General features: G+C 45.4%; 1 long non-coding RNA gene across 1 annotated transcript; it reads right to left on the minus strand.

Annotated features, from left to right (window-relative positions):
- Nucleotides 1-426: 426 nt before the first annotated feature.
- On the minus strand, nucleotides 427-11,982 carry LOC144605144 (uncharacterized). The gene is made up of 3 exons (XR_013548819.1): nucleotides 11,870-11,982; nucleotides 533-627; nucleotides 427-445 (listed from the first exon to the last, which is right to left on the minus strand). It is a non-coding gene; the product is annotated as an uncharacterized LOC144605144 (long non-coding RNA).
- Nucleotides 11,983-12,382: the final 400 nt, after the last annotated feature.

The raw sequence follows: 12,382 nt of genomic DNA on the forward strand, positions 1-12,382 counted from the left end.
AATACAAGTGGTATTTGTTCTACTTCTACGTGACAAAGCCAACTCTGCTCATATTTACTTCCAAACTTTTGCAGCTAGTGATTGAAAATACATGCCACTGACGCTCAGTGCAATCTCTAATCAACGAGGTCCTACTCTACGCTTTACATATGGTTTTGAATGAAATAACAGCATCGGTAGTATTTGGGCTGAGACACGTTTAATCCTGTTTGTCTTTATACGGAACAACAACAAAAAACAACTCTGCTGGGGAATTCAAGAAACCGAGCATGGATGAAGACATGAGAGATTGCAGAAATCGAGAGTTGGTTCCATTTTAATGGATTTTTGGACTTCTTGTACTTCCCGATGTGCCTGCTACTTCCATCCGTGACGTGACCCTTCTCCGGTGCACTGATTAAGCAACCAACAATTTAACATATTTTGTCTGGACTGGACTGGAGTTCTGTGATTTTAAAAATAAATTCCATGTGAATCATAATTCATTCAATCCTTTAACATAGTCAGTATATGTGCAAATTCATAGTCTTACAGATTCCTTTATTTCTGAGATCTGATTTTCTGTATAATCCAATGTAATTTTTCAATCAGCATCTCTGTACTGCCATGCTTTGCAGATAGATGTAGCTGTAATGACAAAAAATATGCATTCAAAAATGAAGCTCTGCTCACTTTAATTCTGTGCCCATGCTTGTCACTGCCAGATTTCCCCCAAAGTGTCATAGGACTTGTTTGAATAATGAAGGGCCTTGTGACTTTTTTGACTGTGAACAGCACCATTTGGAAGCACAATCTTGGGTAGAGCTGTTACTGCACCAGTCTACCACGGTAGAACACAAAGTGCTGGAGTAACTTAGCAGAGAAGGTAGCACCTCTAGAGGCCATGGATGGATGACAATTGGGGCCCACACTCTTCCCAAGTCTGAAGAAGGGTCCCAACTTGAATTGTTGCCTTTCCCTGTTCTCCAGGGGTGCTGCTTGACCCGTTGAGTTACACCAGCACTTTGTGGTCCATGCAAGATTCCAGCACCTGCAGTGTCACCAGTCTATCACAGCTGATCTGATAAATTCTGGCTGAATGGATAATTGTACTTCAGTCAATCTCAGTATTTTGGCAGAGGTTTTGGCCTGATAACGATCTGCGAAGTGGGATTGTGCCCTTATCTTCTTTGAATAGCATCCTGTAAATAGTTTGCCTTAACTCTTACAAGGGTCTCTCATTGGCTTATTGGTAGAAGTCAAAAAGAATTGCAGAATTCAAGGAAGAAAAGAAGCCAACAGATCACAAGAACTGAAATGACCATTTTTGTTGAAGGTTCCATCATCTGTTGATCCATTGATTTCTCCTTTCGTTCTTGTTTCGACAGAGGTTACTATTTGTAACAATAATACATGACTCATAATGACACTTTCCTTGTAAGAAATCTCAAGACACTTTGTAAAAGATTTTCAGAAGTGGATAAGTGGAATAAAATGGGCCTGTATTTCCTGGGGATTAGAGATAATTTCATTGAAACATGTATAATTCATATTATTCAGTGCACTCAGTTTAAGGGGAAGCTTCATATCACAGATGGAAGAAACAGGCACATTGAGCAGTACGGCAAGTCCAAAAATCCATTAAATGGAAGCAACTCTCGATTTCTGCAGTCTCTTGCGTCTTCATCCATGCTTGGTTGCTTGAATTCCCTGGCAGAGTTATATTTTATTTCCATATAAAGATCATCAGGATTAAACTTGTCTCAGCACAAATACTACCAATGCTCTTATTTCATACAAAGCCATATGGGAAGCATAGAGTAGGACTTTCCTGATTAGAAGCAGCACAGAGCCTCCATGGCATGTATCTGACGGAGCTAATTCTGTTCCGTTGGCAGGGTGGATGGTATCTGAGGATTCTAGAGGCATTTCCACCCCTGAAAGGATCATGCATTTAAGAACTGAGATGAAGAGACATTTCTTCAACCAAGTACCGTGAACGTTGGAACCCTTGGTCAATGTTCAATGGTTCTTTATTGTCACATGTACAGATGTACAATGAAATTATTTCCTTTTTGCATACAGTTCAGTAAAGTATTGCCATATGTAAGCACAATCTCTGATTAGTACAAAATGTATAGAAATAGTCCACTGAGACTGCATGCAAGAGCCGCCAGGATTTGACGCCATTTGCAAGGTCCATTCCAATCCGCGCACATTTTCTCCTGGAGCGGTGCCCGATCCAGGCGAGCCCCAGGCTGCTGCAGGGCCTCCAGCCGTTGCCTCCGCCCAGGTTGTCCAGTGAACCATCGTCCCTCTCCTCACTCGGCCACCTCAGCCCAAATTTGATGGATGCTCAGACCAGTCTATTCAGGACCGAGACTGATTGATTTTTCAGCACTAAAGGTCACAAGGTGTACGGGGATCAAGCTGAAAGGTAGTCAGTGCAGAAATTCAACCGTTTATCCAAGCTTTGAATAGCCTTGGACATACACGAAACTGCAGATGCTGGAGTCCTGAGCAAAAACACAAAGTGCTGGAGGAAAACAGGTCATGTAGCATCAGTGGAGGGAATGAAAGGATGATGTTTTGGGTGGAGAAACTTCTTCAGACTCAAGACGACTTCAGACCAAATCTGAAAGGGAGCCCTGAGCCGAAAAGTCCATTCCCTCCAGAGATCTGCCCGACCCACTGAGTGCCTCCAGCACTATGTATTTTGAACAGCCATGTTGCCCATTGGACTGTGTCTGCTCCACAACCTTCGTTTCTCAATTACGTTGGACTTATGGTGGTTATGGAAGTGGTTTTAAAAATCCTTGACATACCAGGCAACAGTTCTGCTACTGTCAATGGAGAAGAAGGAATGAGAGATGAGTCACAGATCAAGATGGGCAGTATATGAGCTATGTTGAGGTTGTGATAAAGTGTCATCTAAGGGGTGAGGAGGCACAGCTCAGGCAGGGTTGGTTGAAGGGAAAGGATTTGTGAAGATTTTTTAAGCATGAAGTGGTGGTGATGAGGCAGAGAATTTTAGGAAAGGCCAGATATTAGAGGTACTTCAGTGAAATTATTTTTTTGCGTACATGTTCAGTAAACTACTGCCATACCTAAGCACAATCCCCGTTTATAGACAATGGACAATAGGTGCAGGAGTAGGCCATTCGGCCCTTCGAGCCAGCACCACCATTCAATGTGATCACGGCTGATCATTCTCAATCAGTACCCCGTTCCTACCTTCTCCCCATACCCCCTGACTCCGCTATCCTTAAGAGCTCTATTTAGCTCTCTCTTGAATGCATTCAGAGAATTGGCCTCCACTGTTTTCTGAGGCAGAGAATTCCACAGATTTACAACTCTCTGATTGAAAAAGTTTTTCCTCATCTCCGTTCTAAATGGCTTACCCCTTATTCTTAAACTGTGGCCCCTTGTTCTGGACTCCCCCAACATTGGGAACATGTTTCCTGCCTCTAACATGTCCAACCCCTTAATAATCTTGTATGTTTCGATAAGATCCCCTCTCATCCTTCTAAATTCCAGTGTATACAAGCCTAGTCGCTCCAGTCTTTCAACATACGACCGTCCCTCCATTCTGGGAATTAACCTAGTAAACCTACGCTGCACGCCCTCAACAGCAAGAATATCCTTCCTCAAATTTGGAGACCAAAACTGCACACAGTACTCCAGGTGCGGTCTCACTAGGGCCCTGTACAACTGCAGAAGGACCTCTTTGCTCCTATACTCAACTCCTCTTGTTATGAAGGCCAACATTCCATTGGCTTTCTTCACTGCCTGCTGTACCTGCATGCTTCCTTTCAGTGACTGATGCACTAGGACACCCAGATCTCGTTGTACGTCCCCTTTTCCTAAGTTGACACCATTCAGATAATAATCTGCCTTTCTATTCTTACCACCAAAGTTTAGTACAAAGTGCATAGGAAGAGTCCACGTAGTAGGTAGTAGTGGTAGTAGGTGAAGTGTGAAAGATCATGGAATTGAAGGCTGATGGAAACTGCTCCAGAGGAGGGGTTGCGGCACGATGCAGAGAAACCATGATCATACTGAGTGATAGGGCAGGTCTGAAGGGCCGAGTGGCCTGCTACTACTCCTATTTTCTTGTGTTCTCCAAAAGTAGAACCATGGCCACTGCTGGTTTCAACTCTCTAAAGTTTATCAAAGCAAGGATGAACAGAATGTGAGAAAGGTGTCAGCGGAGAAAAGATTGAAGGAAACATTTGCGGGGATGTGTGTGCAAGATTAGACGAGGGATGCAGCTTGTACTTTGTAGAACAAGCAAGGTTGAGAGGAGATTAAATACTGTCAGATCAAGATGCTAAGCTGAAGCTGTTCCAATTTCCGGGAGGTTGAAGAACCAGGGGATGGAGAGTTAAAGTGATGGCAAAGGATGCAGAAGAGAATGGAAAGGTTGAAGCAGAGAGTGCTCTGGAATTCACTGCAGAAAAAGGTGAATCAGTCAGGGCTTTCAATAAGAACTGGATAGATATTGAAAGGAAAATAAATTGGAGAGTTGTGGGGAAAGAGCAAAGAAATGGCCTCCAGTGCATCTTCCAACACACGAATATTTCATACTGATTGATGTATGAAAAAAGGTGAAAATGGAACTGCAAGATCTGGTAATACCCGTGCAGTGGTAATTGCTGCCTTACAGTGCAAGACATCCAGGTTCGATCCTGACTATGGGTGCTGTCTGTACAGAGTTTGTACATTCTCCCCATGACTGCATGGGTTTTCTCTGGGTGCTCCAGTTTCCTCCCACACTCCAAAGACGTACAGGTCTGTAGGTTAATTGGCTTCAGTAAAAATTGTAAATTGTCCTTCGTGTGCAGGATAGTGTTAGCCTGCGGGGATATAACTGGTCGGCGCGAACTCAGTGGGCCGAAAGGCCTGTTTCCGTGCTGTATCACAAAACTAATCTTAACTAAACTTTGGTCATCCGGCACGATTAGATGGGTAGTAGGTGGCGGCATCATCTCCAGACAGTCAAGGAGAGCGAATTGTTTCCAGTTTCCTTCAATTATCTCAGTATCCCTATTACACCCTCCTGATCTGAAATAGATTCCCTCATACTCAGCTTAGTGAGCAAGACACAAGGTGATTTATTGAAGCAGAAGTTCTACTGACGATTTTGCTTCACCTATCTATCACCCTGTGTAAATTAACTCCCTATTCTTCAATGAAGAGAATCAGAAAATAACAATGTCCAGCACATTTCAAAAGTGACATTAGAAACATAGAAACATAGACAATAGGTGCAAGAGGAGGCCATTTGGCCCTTTGAGCCAGCACCACCATTCATTGTGATCATGGCTGATCATCCACAATCAGTAACCCGTGCCTGCCTTCTCCCCATTTCCCTTGATTCCGCTAGCCCCTAGAGCTCTATCTAACTCTCTTTTAAATTCATCCAGTGAATTGGCCTCTACTGCCTTCTGTGGCAGAGAAGTCCACATTCAATTGCAATCCACAATAACTTGCCCTGGAGAAATAAAATAATATTATTTCCTAGAAGAAATATAAATAGAAGAGCAGCACAGTGGTGCAGCGGTAGAGTTATTGCCTTACAACGGCAGAGACTGGGGTTCGAACCCGACTATGGCTGCTTGTCCGTACGGAGTTTGTATGTTCGCCTCGTGACCTGCATGGGTTTTCCCCGAAATCTTCGGTTTCCTCCCACACTCCAAAGACATACAGGTGTGTAGGTTAATTGGTTTGGTGTAAATGTAAAAATTGTCCCTGGTGTGTGTAGGATAATGTTCAAATGCAGGAGTCGCTGGTTGGTGCGGACTTGGTGGGCCGAAGGGCTTGTTTCCGCGTTGTGTCTCTAAACTAATCTAAACTAAGAAGCAGGAAGATATTAAACAAATTAAATAAAGTTTTTACAGTAAGAGCTAAGAACAAACATCATATTATCTCAACGTGTTGGAGGAACTCTGTTGATCAGACAGCGTCTGTGGGGGGAATGGACAGACGATGTTTTGGGGCTGATGAGGGGTCCCGACCCGAGATGCCGTCTGTTCATTCCCTCCAGCGATGCTGCCTGACCCGCTGAGTTCTGCTTTGTGTTTTGCTCAAGATTCCAACATCTACAGTTCCTTGTGTCTTCAATATTATCTCCAAAGGTCACACTTACAGAATACTGATTGGTGTCATTTCTGTAGCAAGGGCAAGGTGTCAGGGTTCTGCACACAGCATGGAAAACAGATCAACTCACTCACCGTGAAGAGCTCGGGTCCAGGGACAAGGCAAAGAAAGCCTTCCGAAATAAATGAGGGGAAAATAAAGTGCAGCGTAAAGCAGGAATACAATGCTACCATAGTTAAAGAGAGGCCCTTTGGCCCACTGAGTCCTTGCTTCCAAACAAGCATAAGTTTGTTAAGGATAAGGGGGAAGTCTTTTAGGACCGAGATGAGAAAACATTTCTTCACACAGAGAGTGGTGAGTCTGTGGAATTCTCTGCCACAGAAGGTAGTTGAGGCCAGTTCATTGGCTATATTTAAGAGGGAGTTAGATGTGGCCCTTGTGGCTAAAGGGATCAGGGGGTATGGAGAGAAGGCAGGTACAGGTTACTGAGCTGGATGATCAGCCATGATCATATTGAATGGCGGTGCAGGCTCGAAGGGCCGAATGGCCTACTCCTGCACCTATTTTCTATGTTTCTATGTTTCTAAGCAGGGCAAAAGTGCTGGAATAACTCAGCGGGTCAGGCAGCATTTCTGGAGAACATGGTTCGGTGATGTTTTGGGTCAAGAGCAATCTTTTTCTCACTTCTCTCTTCCAACACTCTTTCAAAGAGTCCTCAGATATTACCACCCTCACCTGTAAACTAAGGGGCAATTTACAGAGGCTAAGTAATGAATCAGCACACATGTCTTTGGGATGTGGGAGGAAAGCAGAGCACCTGGGGGAAATCTTACCTGGCCACAGGAACAGCGTGCAAACTCCACAAACGCAGCACCAAAGGTCCGGATGGAAGCTCGGTTGCTGGCAATGTGATTCGGCTCTCTACTAGAGTTGTGCTGCTGCCTACTGTCTTTGTCCAAATCTCTGCTCAATGATTTGAGACCTGAATAACATTCACCAAGCAGCCGAATGGTCGCATGCTTTGTCGTGGACTCTGGAAGATGAGAGGGAGTGGGAGAGGAAGAGGGAGGAGGAGAGGGAAAAGAGCAAAGTGCAAACAACGTGGTTTATTGATACAACAGAATCAGGGTTGTATTACTGCCTGCTGTGAAGCTAAATTGTTAATTTAAACCAGCTGATGTAATCCATGAGCTCTCAGTTACAGTAGGTCGTGCTCCCAACTGACCAGAATCCGCAGTCTCTCTGGGCCTCTCATTTTTTCGGAACCTAGGGAGAATCCTTTAAGCTTTGTCTCACTCTTTCTCGTGTGGTTTTATCTCACTAGAATAACCAAATGTGTCCATTAAGACTCCGAAATAAGCAATCTATTGAACAAACATTTACAGGGATGATGCACAAATTTGTCATTTGTACTGGAATGAAGGACACAGTAAGAACAGTAAAAGCCCGATGATGTCCTTTGAATTAAGTTATCAACTTGGATCTGATAACTATCTGGGACCCCAAATCTTACCCTTCTCACCGTAAACCTATGTCCTCTGGTTCTTGATTTCCTCTCCCCAAGCAAAAAGACTGTGCGTTCACCTCAGTGAGATCACCCCTCATCCTCCTGCACTCCAAGGAATAAAGTCCTCGCCTGCACAACCTTTCCCTATTGCTCAGACCCTCCAGTCCTGGCAACATCCTCGTAAATCTTCTCTGCTATCTTTCCAGATTAAAGCCATCCTTCCTATAGCAGAACACAATACTCCAAGTGCGGCCTTACCATCATCCACCACTTGTTGTTTGTGAGATCTTGTAACACAACCTCTGGCTGTCATGTTTCGCTGCAGCACAAGGGGAATTACTGAAAACTTTTCACTGAATCTAAGGCACTCTGGGCCATTCCGAGGTTATCCAACTGCAAGTTTGTTTGCTTTCGTTGCTGCAATGATGTTATTAGACATAAGCGCAGAGGTGTAATGTTGAGAAAGTTGAGACAATGGCTCTGAAAGAAGAGGTTACAGCACAGTCTGGGCGGGCTTTTCTCTCTGATGGAACGGGTTATACTTTCCTGTTTAGGGATTACAATAGCAAGCCCCTTTCATAGCCATCTGATATTAATTTTCCCTGACTACTAGGACCTGCATGGAAACATTGAACAGTAAAAATGTTTAATATTTCTGTCAATTCAAGAATGGGGATAGAAACAAAATGCTGGATTAACTCAGCGGGACAGGCAGTATCTCTGGAGGGAATGAATGAGTGACATTTTGAGTCCAGACACTTCAGACTCATCCGGCCATCCACTGACCGGGAATGAGATAGGGTGAATACAGAGTCTGTAGCCTCTTTTTACACTGGTATTTTATTCCACATGTTTAACTTATAATGTTTTATTTTTAATTATCTACTGTATATCGTGTTTTTATCCTTGCGAGCAAAGCACCAAGGTAAATTCCTTCTATGTTTACATACTTGGCTAATAAAATTTATTTAATTCAATTCAATTTTTTTTTAAACTCAATTCTATTCAATTTATCCCAATGTTGGGGAATCAATAACTGGAGGGCATAGGATTGAAGGTATTTATTCACAAAGTGCTGGAGTAACTCAGCAGGTCGGGCAGCATCTCGGGAGAGAAGGAATGGGTGACGTTTCGGGTCGAGACCCTTCTTCAGACTGATGTCAGGGGGTGGCGGGACAAAGGAAGGATATAGGTGGAGACAGGAAGATAGAGGGAGATCTGGGAAGGAGGAGGGGAAGAGAGGAACAGAGGGCATAGGATTGAGGTGAGAGGAGAAAGATTCAATAGGAATCTAAGGGACAACTTTTTTATCACACTGAGGGTATATGGAACCAGAGGAGGTAGTTGAGGCAGGCATAATAACTACATTTAAAAGTCACCTGGACAGGTACAGGGATAGGGAACGTTTAGAGGGATATGGAACAAATGCGGGCAAATAGGACCAGCTTAGATGGGGCGGCTTGGTCGGCGTAGACCATGTGGGCTGAAGGGTATGTTTCCGTGCTGTCTCATTCTATGACTCTAAATGCCACACTGAGACTCCAGTGGTACTGAGGGAGTGTTATGCACTTGGGATTCTCTCTCTCTCTCTCTTTGAGTACGGTATGAAACAAGGACGCGTGGAGCCTCTCATTTGGATGTAAGTTATATGAATGGTGCTATCTTGTGGAAGGGAAGCGAGGTTTACCCGGTGCCCGTGTGAATAATTACTTCTCAGTCAACGTCCCAAACTATCTATTTGAACAAAATGCTGGAGTAACTCAGCAGGTCAGGCAGCATCTCGGGAGAGAGGGAATGGGCGACGTTTCGGGTCGAGACCCTTCTTCAGATTGAAGAAGGGTCAATTCAGATTCTTCAATCTGAAGAAGGGTCTCGGCCCGAAACGTCACCCATTCCCTTTCTCCCGAGATGCTGCCTGACCTGCTGAATTACTCCAGCATTTTGTGAATAAATACCTTCGATTTGTACCAGCATCTGCAGTTATCTTCTTATATTATCTATTTGCACATGTTTGGAACTTGCTTTTGACTGAATGATTCCGCCTTTCAAATTATCTTCTAAAGTAGTCTGCGACTCCAGCACTTCGTGGCCTCTGAAAGAAGGATCCGGACCCGAAACATCATCTATCCATGTTCCCCAGAGATGCTGCCTGACCAAGCCGAGTTACTCCAGCACTTTGCGACTTTTGTTGCAAACCAGCGTTTGCGATTCCCTGTATCCACGTCCTCCTTCAAAGGTAGTTGATTGGTTATAGAGAATGCCTGACTGCTTTACGCGTGGATCACAAAATGCTGGAGTAACTCAGCGGGTCAGGCAGCTTCTCAGGAGAGACCCTTCTTCAGATCAGCCTGAAACGTCACCCATTCCTTCTCTCCTGAGATGCTGCCTGACCCGAGGTGTTACTCCAGCATTTTGTGATACCTTCGATTTGAACCAGCATCTGCAGTTATTTTCCTACATGCTTTACACGTGTAAATCTCCTCCGAAACAATACTGTAGACCAGGTGCCTATAAACTGGAGCTGGCATGTGAATTATCACTCTGCTTATAACATCTAATGTTCTAAAGACCTCTTGATGGGGGAATGACTTTGTAAACAGCAGGATTTCTAAAGATTGGCTGCAAGGTTACACCTTTACATAGTGGCCCGTGTCTTGTTTTACACACCACCCTCCCTATCCTGTTGCAGGCGGGTGTGTGGTTGTGCGGGCGGCCGGTCGAGGACCGTGAGGTCTCCGGGCAACGCTGCCCTCGACTCCCGGCCGTCCCATATCACGTATCCCGCGCTATTAAACAGGCGTCTCCGCTAATCCAGTCTCAAAGTGTTACGACAGTCTGAAGAAGGGTCTCGACCCGAAACGTCACCCATTCCTTCTCTCCAGAGATGCTGCCCGTCCCGCTGAGTTACTCCAGCACTCCGTGTCTTATCTTTGTTATAGAAACATAGAAAATAGGTGCAGGAGTAGGCCATTCGGCCCTTCGAGCCTGCACCGCCATTCAATATGATCATGGCTGATCATCCAACTCAGTATCCCGTACCTGCCTTCTCTCCATACCCCCTGAGCCCTTTAGCCACAAGGACCACATCTAACTCCCTCTTAAATATAGCCAATGAACTGGCCTCAACTACCTTCTGTGGCAGAGAATTCCACAGATTCACCACTCTCTGTGTGAAAAAAAGCTTTCTGGTCTCGGTCCTAAAAGACTTCCCCCTTATCCTTAAACTGTGACCCCTTGTTCTGGACTTCCCCAACATCGGGAACAATCTTCCCGCATCTAGCCTGTCCAACCCCTTAAGAATTTTGTAAGTTTCTATAAGATCCCCCCTCAATCTTCTAAATTCCAGCGAGTACACGCCGAGTCTATCCAGTCTTTCTTCATATGAAAGTCCTGCCATCCCAGGGATCAATCTTATGATATCCCTCTCTCTTTATCCAAGCAACAACAAAAAATACAAGTTGTTTTTAAATTGTCTGACCAGATCGCGAAATTATTGTGATTTTGTTTGGAGTGTAGCTGCTGAAAATGATCCCAGGCGAAGTTAAATAAACTTCCATGAGATAAATGGAGAGTTGTGGACCCGGCGGCAGCTTGGGGTTGGATTCCCCACACGGCTGTCTAGTCACACTGTCTGTGCCAGTGCCGACGGTGAGTGCCGGCGGTGAGCTACTGGCACAGCGGCTCAAGGTGCATGCAGCGACCCGCTCCGGTAACGCGGGGCTCCGGGGCTGGGGGGGGAATGGGAACCGGTCACTTCTCAGTCTCCCATTTACTGGCAGAGGGTTTCAGAGTTTGCCCGGGACAAACTCCAAGGGCCAAACGCGATCCTCTCTGTGCGTAACAATAGACAATAGACAATAGGTGCAGGAGTAGGCCATTCGGCCCTTCGAGCCTGAACGCACCACCATTCAATGTGATCATGGCTGATCATTCTCAATCAGTACCCCGTTCCTGCCTTCTCCCCATACCCCCTTACTCCGCTGTCCTTAAGAGCTCTATCCAGCTCTCTCTTGAATGCATTCAGAGAATTGGCCTCCACTGCCTTCTGAGGCAGAGAATTCCACAGATTCACAACTCTCTGACTGAAAAAGTATTTCCTCATCTCAGTTCTAAATGGCCTACCCCTTATTCTTAAACTGTGTGGCCCCTTGTTCTGGACTCCCCCAACATTGAGAACATGTTTCCTGCCTCTAACGTGTCCAACCCCTTAATAATCTTATACGTTTCGATAAGATCCCCTCTCGTCCTTCTAAATTCCAGTGTATATAAGCCCTAGTCGCTAACCTGCAACAACATGCAGAGCAGGGTCTGTCGACAAAAGGGGGAAGAAGTTCCTGCCGACAAGAGAAGGCTTCTTCGTGCAGAGCGCAGCAATGCTCGGCGCTGGCGGCGGTCCGTCCTTGCTCGTCGGTGCCCAATGCAACTGGGGAACCGGTTCCTTCACACGCACTACTCCTTGGACATTTGTGGCGACGTGTGACAGAGTGAGAGCGACCGAGAGAGAGAGAGAGAGGTGGTGACAGGAGGAACTGTAGGTGCCGGAATCTTGAGCAAAACACAAAGTGCTGGAGTAACTCGGTGGGGCCAGGCAGCATCTGTGGAGAGAGGGAAAAGGACATGCGACGTTTGGGGTCGGGACCCTTCTTCAGAGAGAGAGGTGACTCCAGTCAAGCGGTAGCCAAAGAGCACAGAGAGAGAGAGAGAGAGAGAGAGAGAGAGAGAGAGAGAGAGAGAGAGAGAGAGAGAGAGAGAGAGAGAGAGAGAGAGAGGCAGAGAGCGCGATTGACAAAAAAGTTG

This window comes from Rhinoraja longicauda, chromosome 23 (assembly GCF_053455715.1).
Source record: "Rhinoraja longicauda isolate Sanriku21f chromosome 23, sRhiLon1.1, whole genome shotgun sequence".
NCBI lineage: Eukaryota > Metazoa > Chordata > Chondrichthyes > Rajiformes > Arhynchobatidae > Rhinoraja > Rhinoraja longicauda.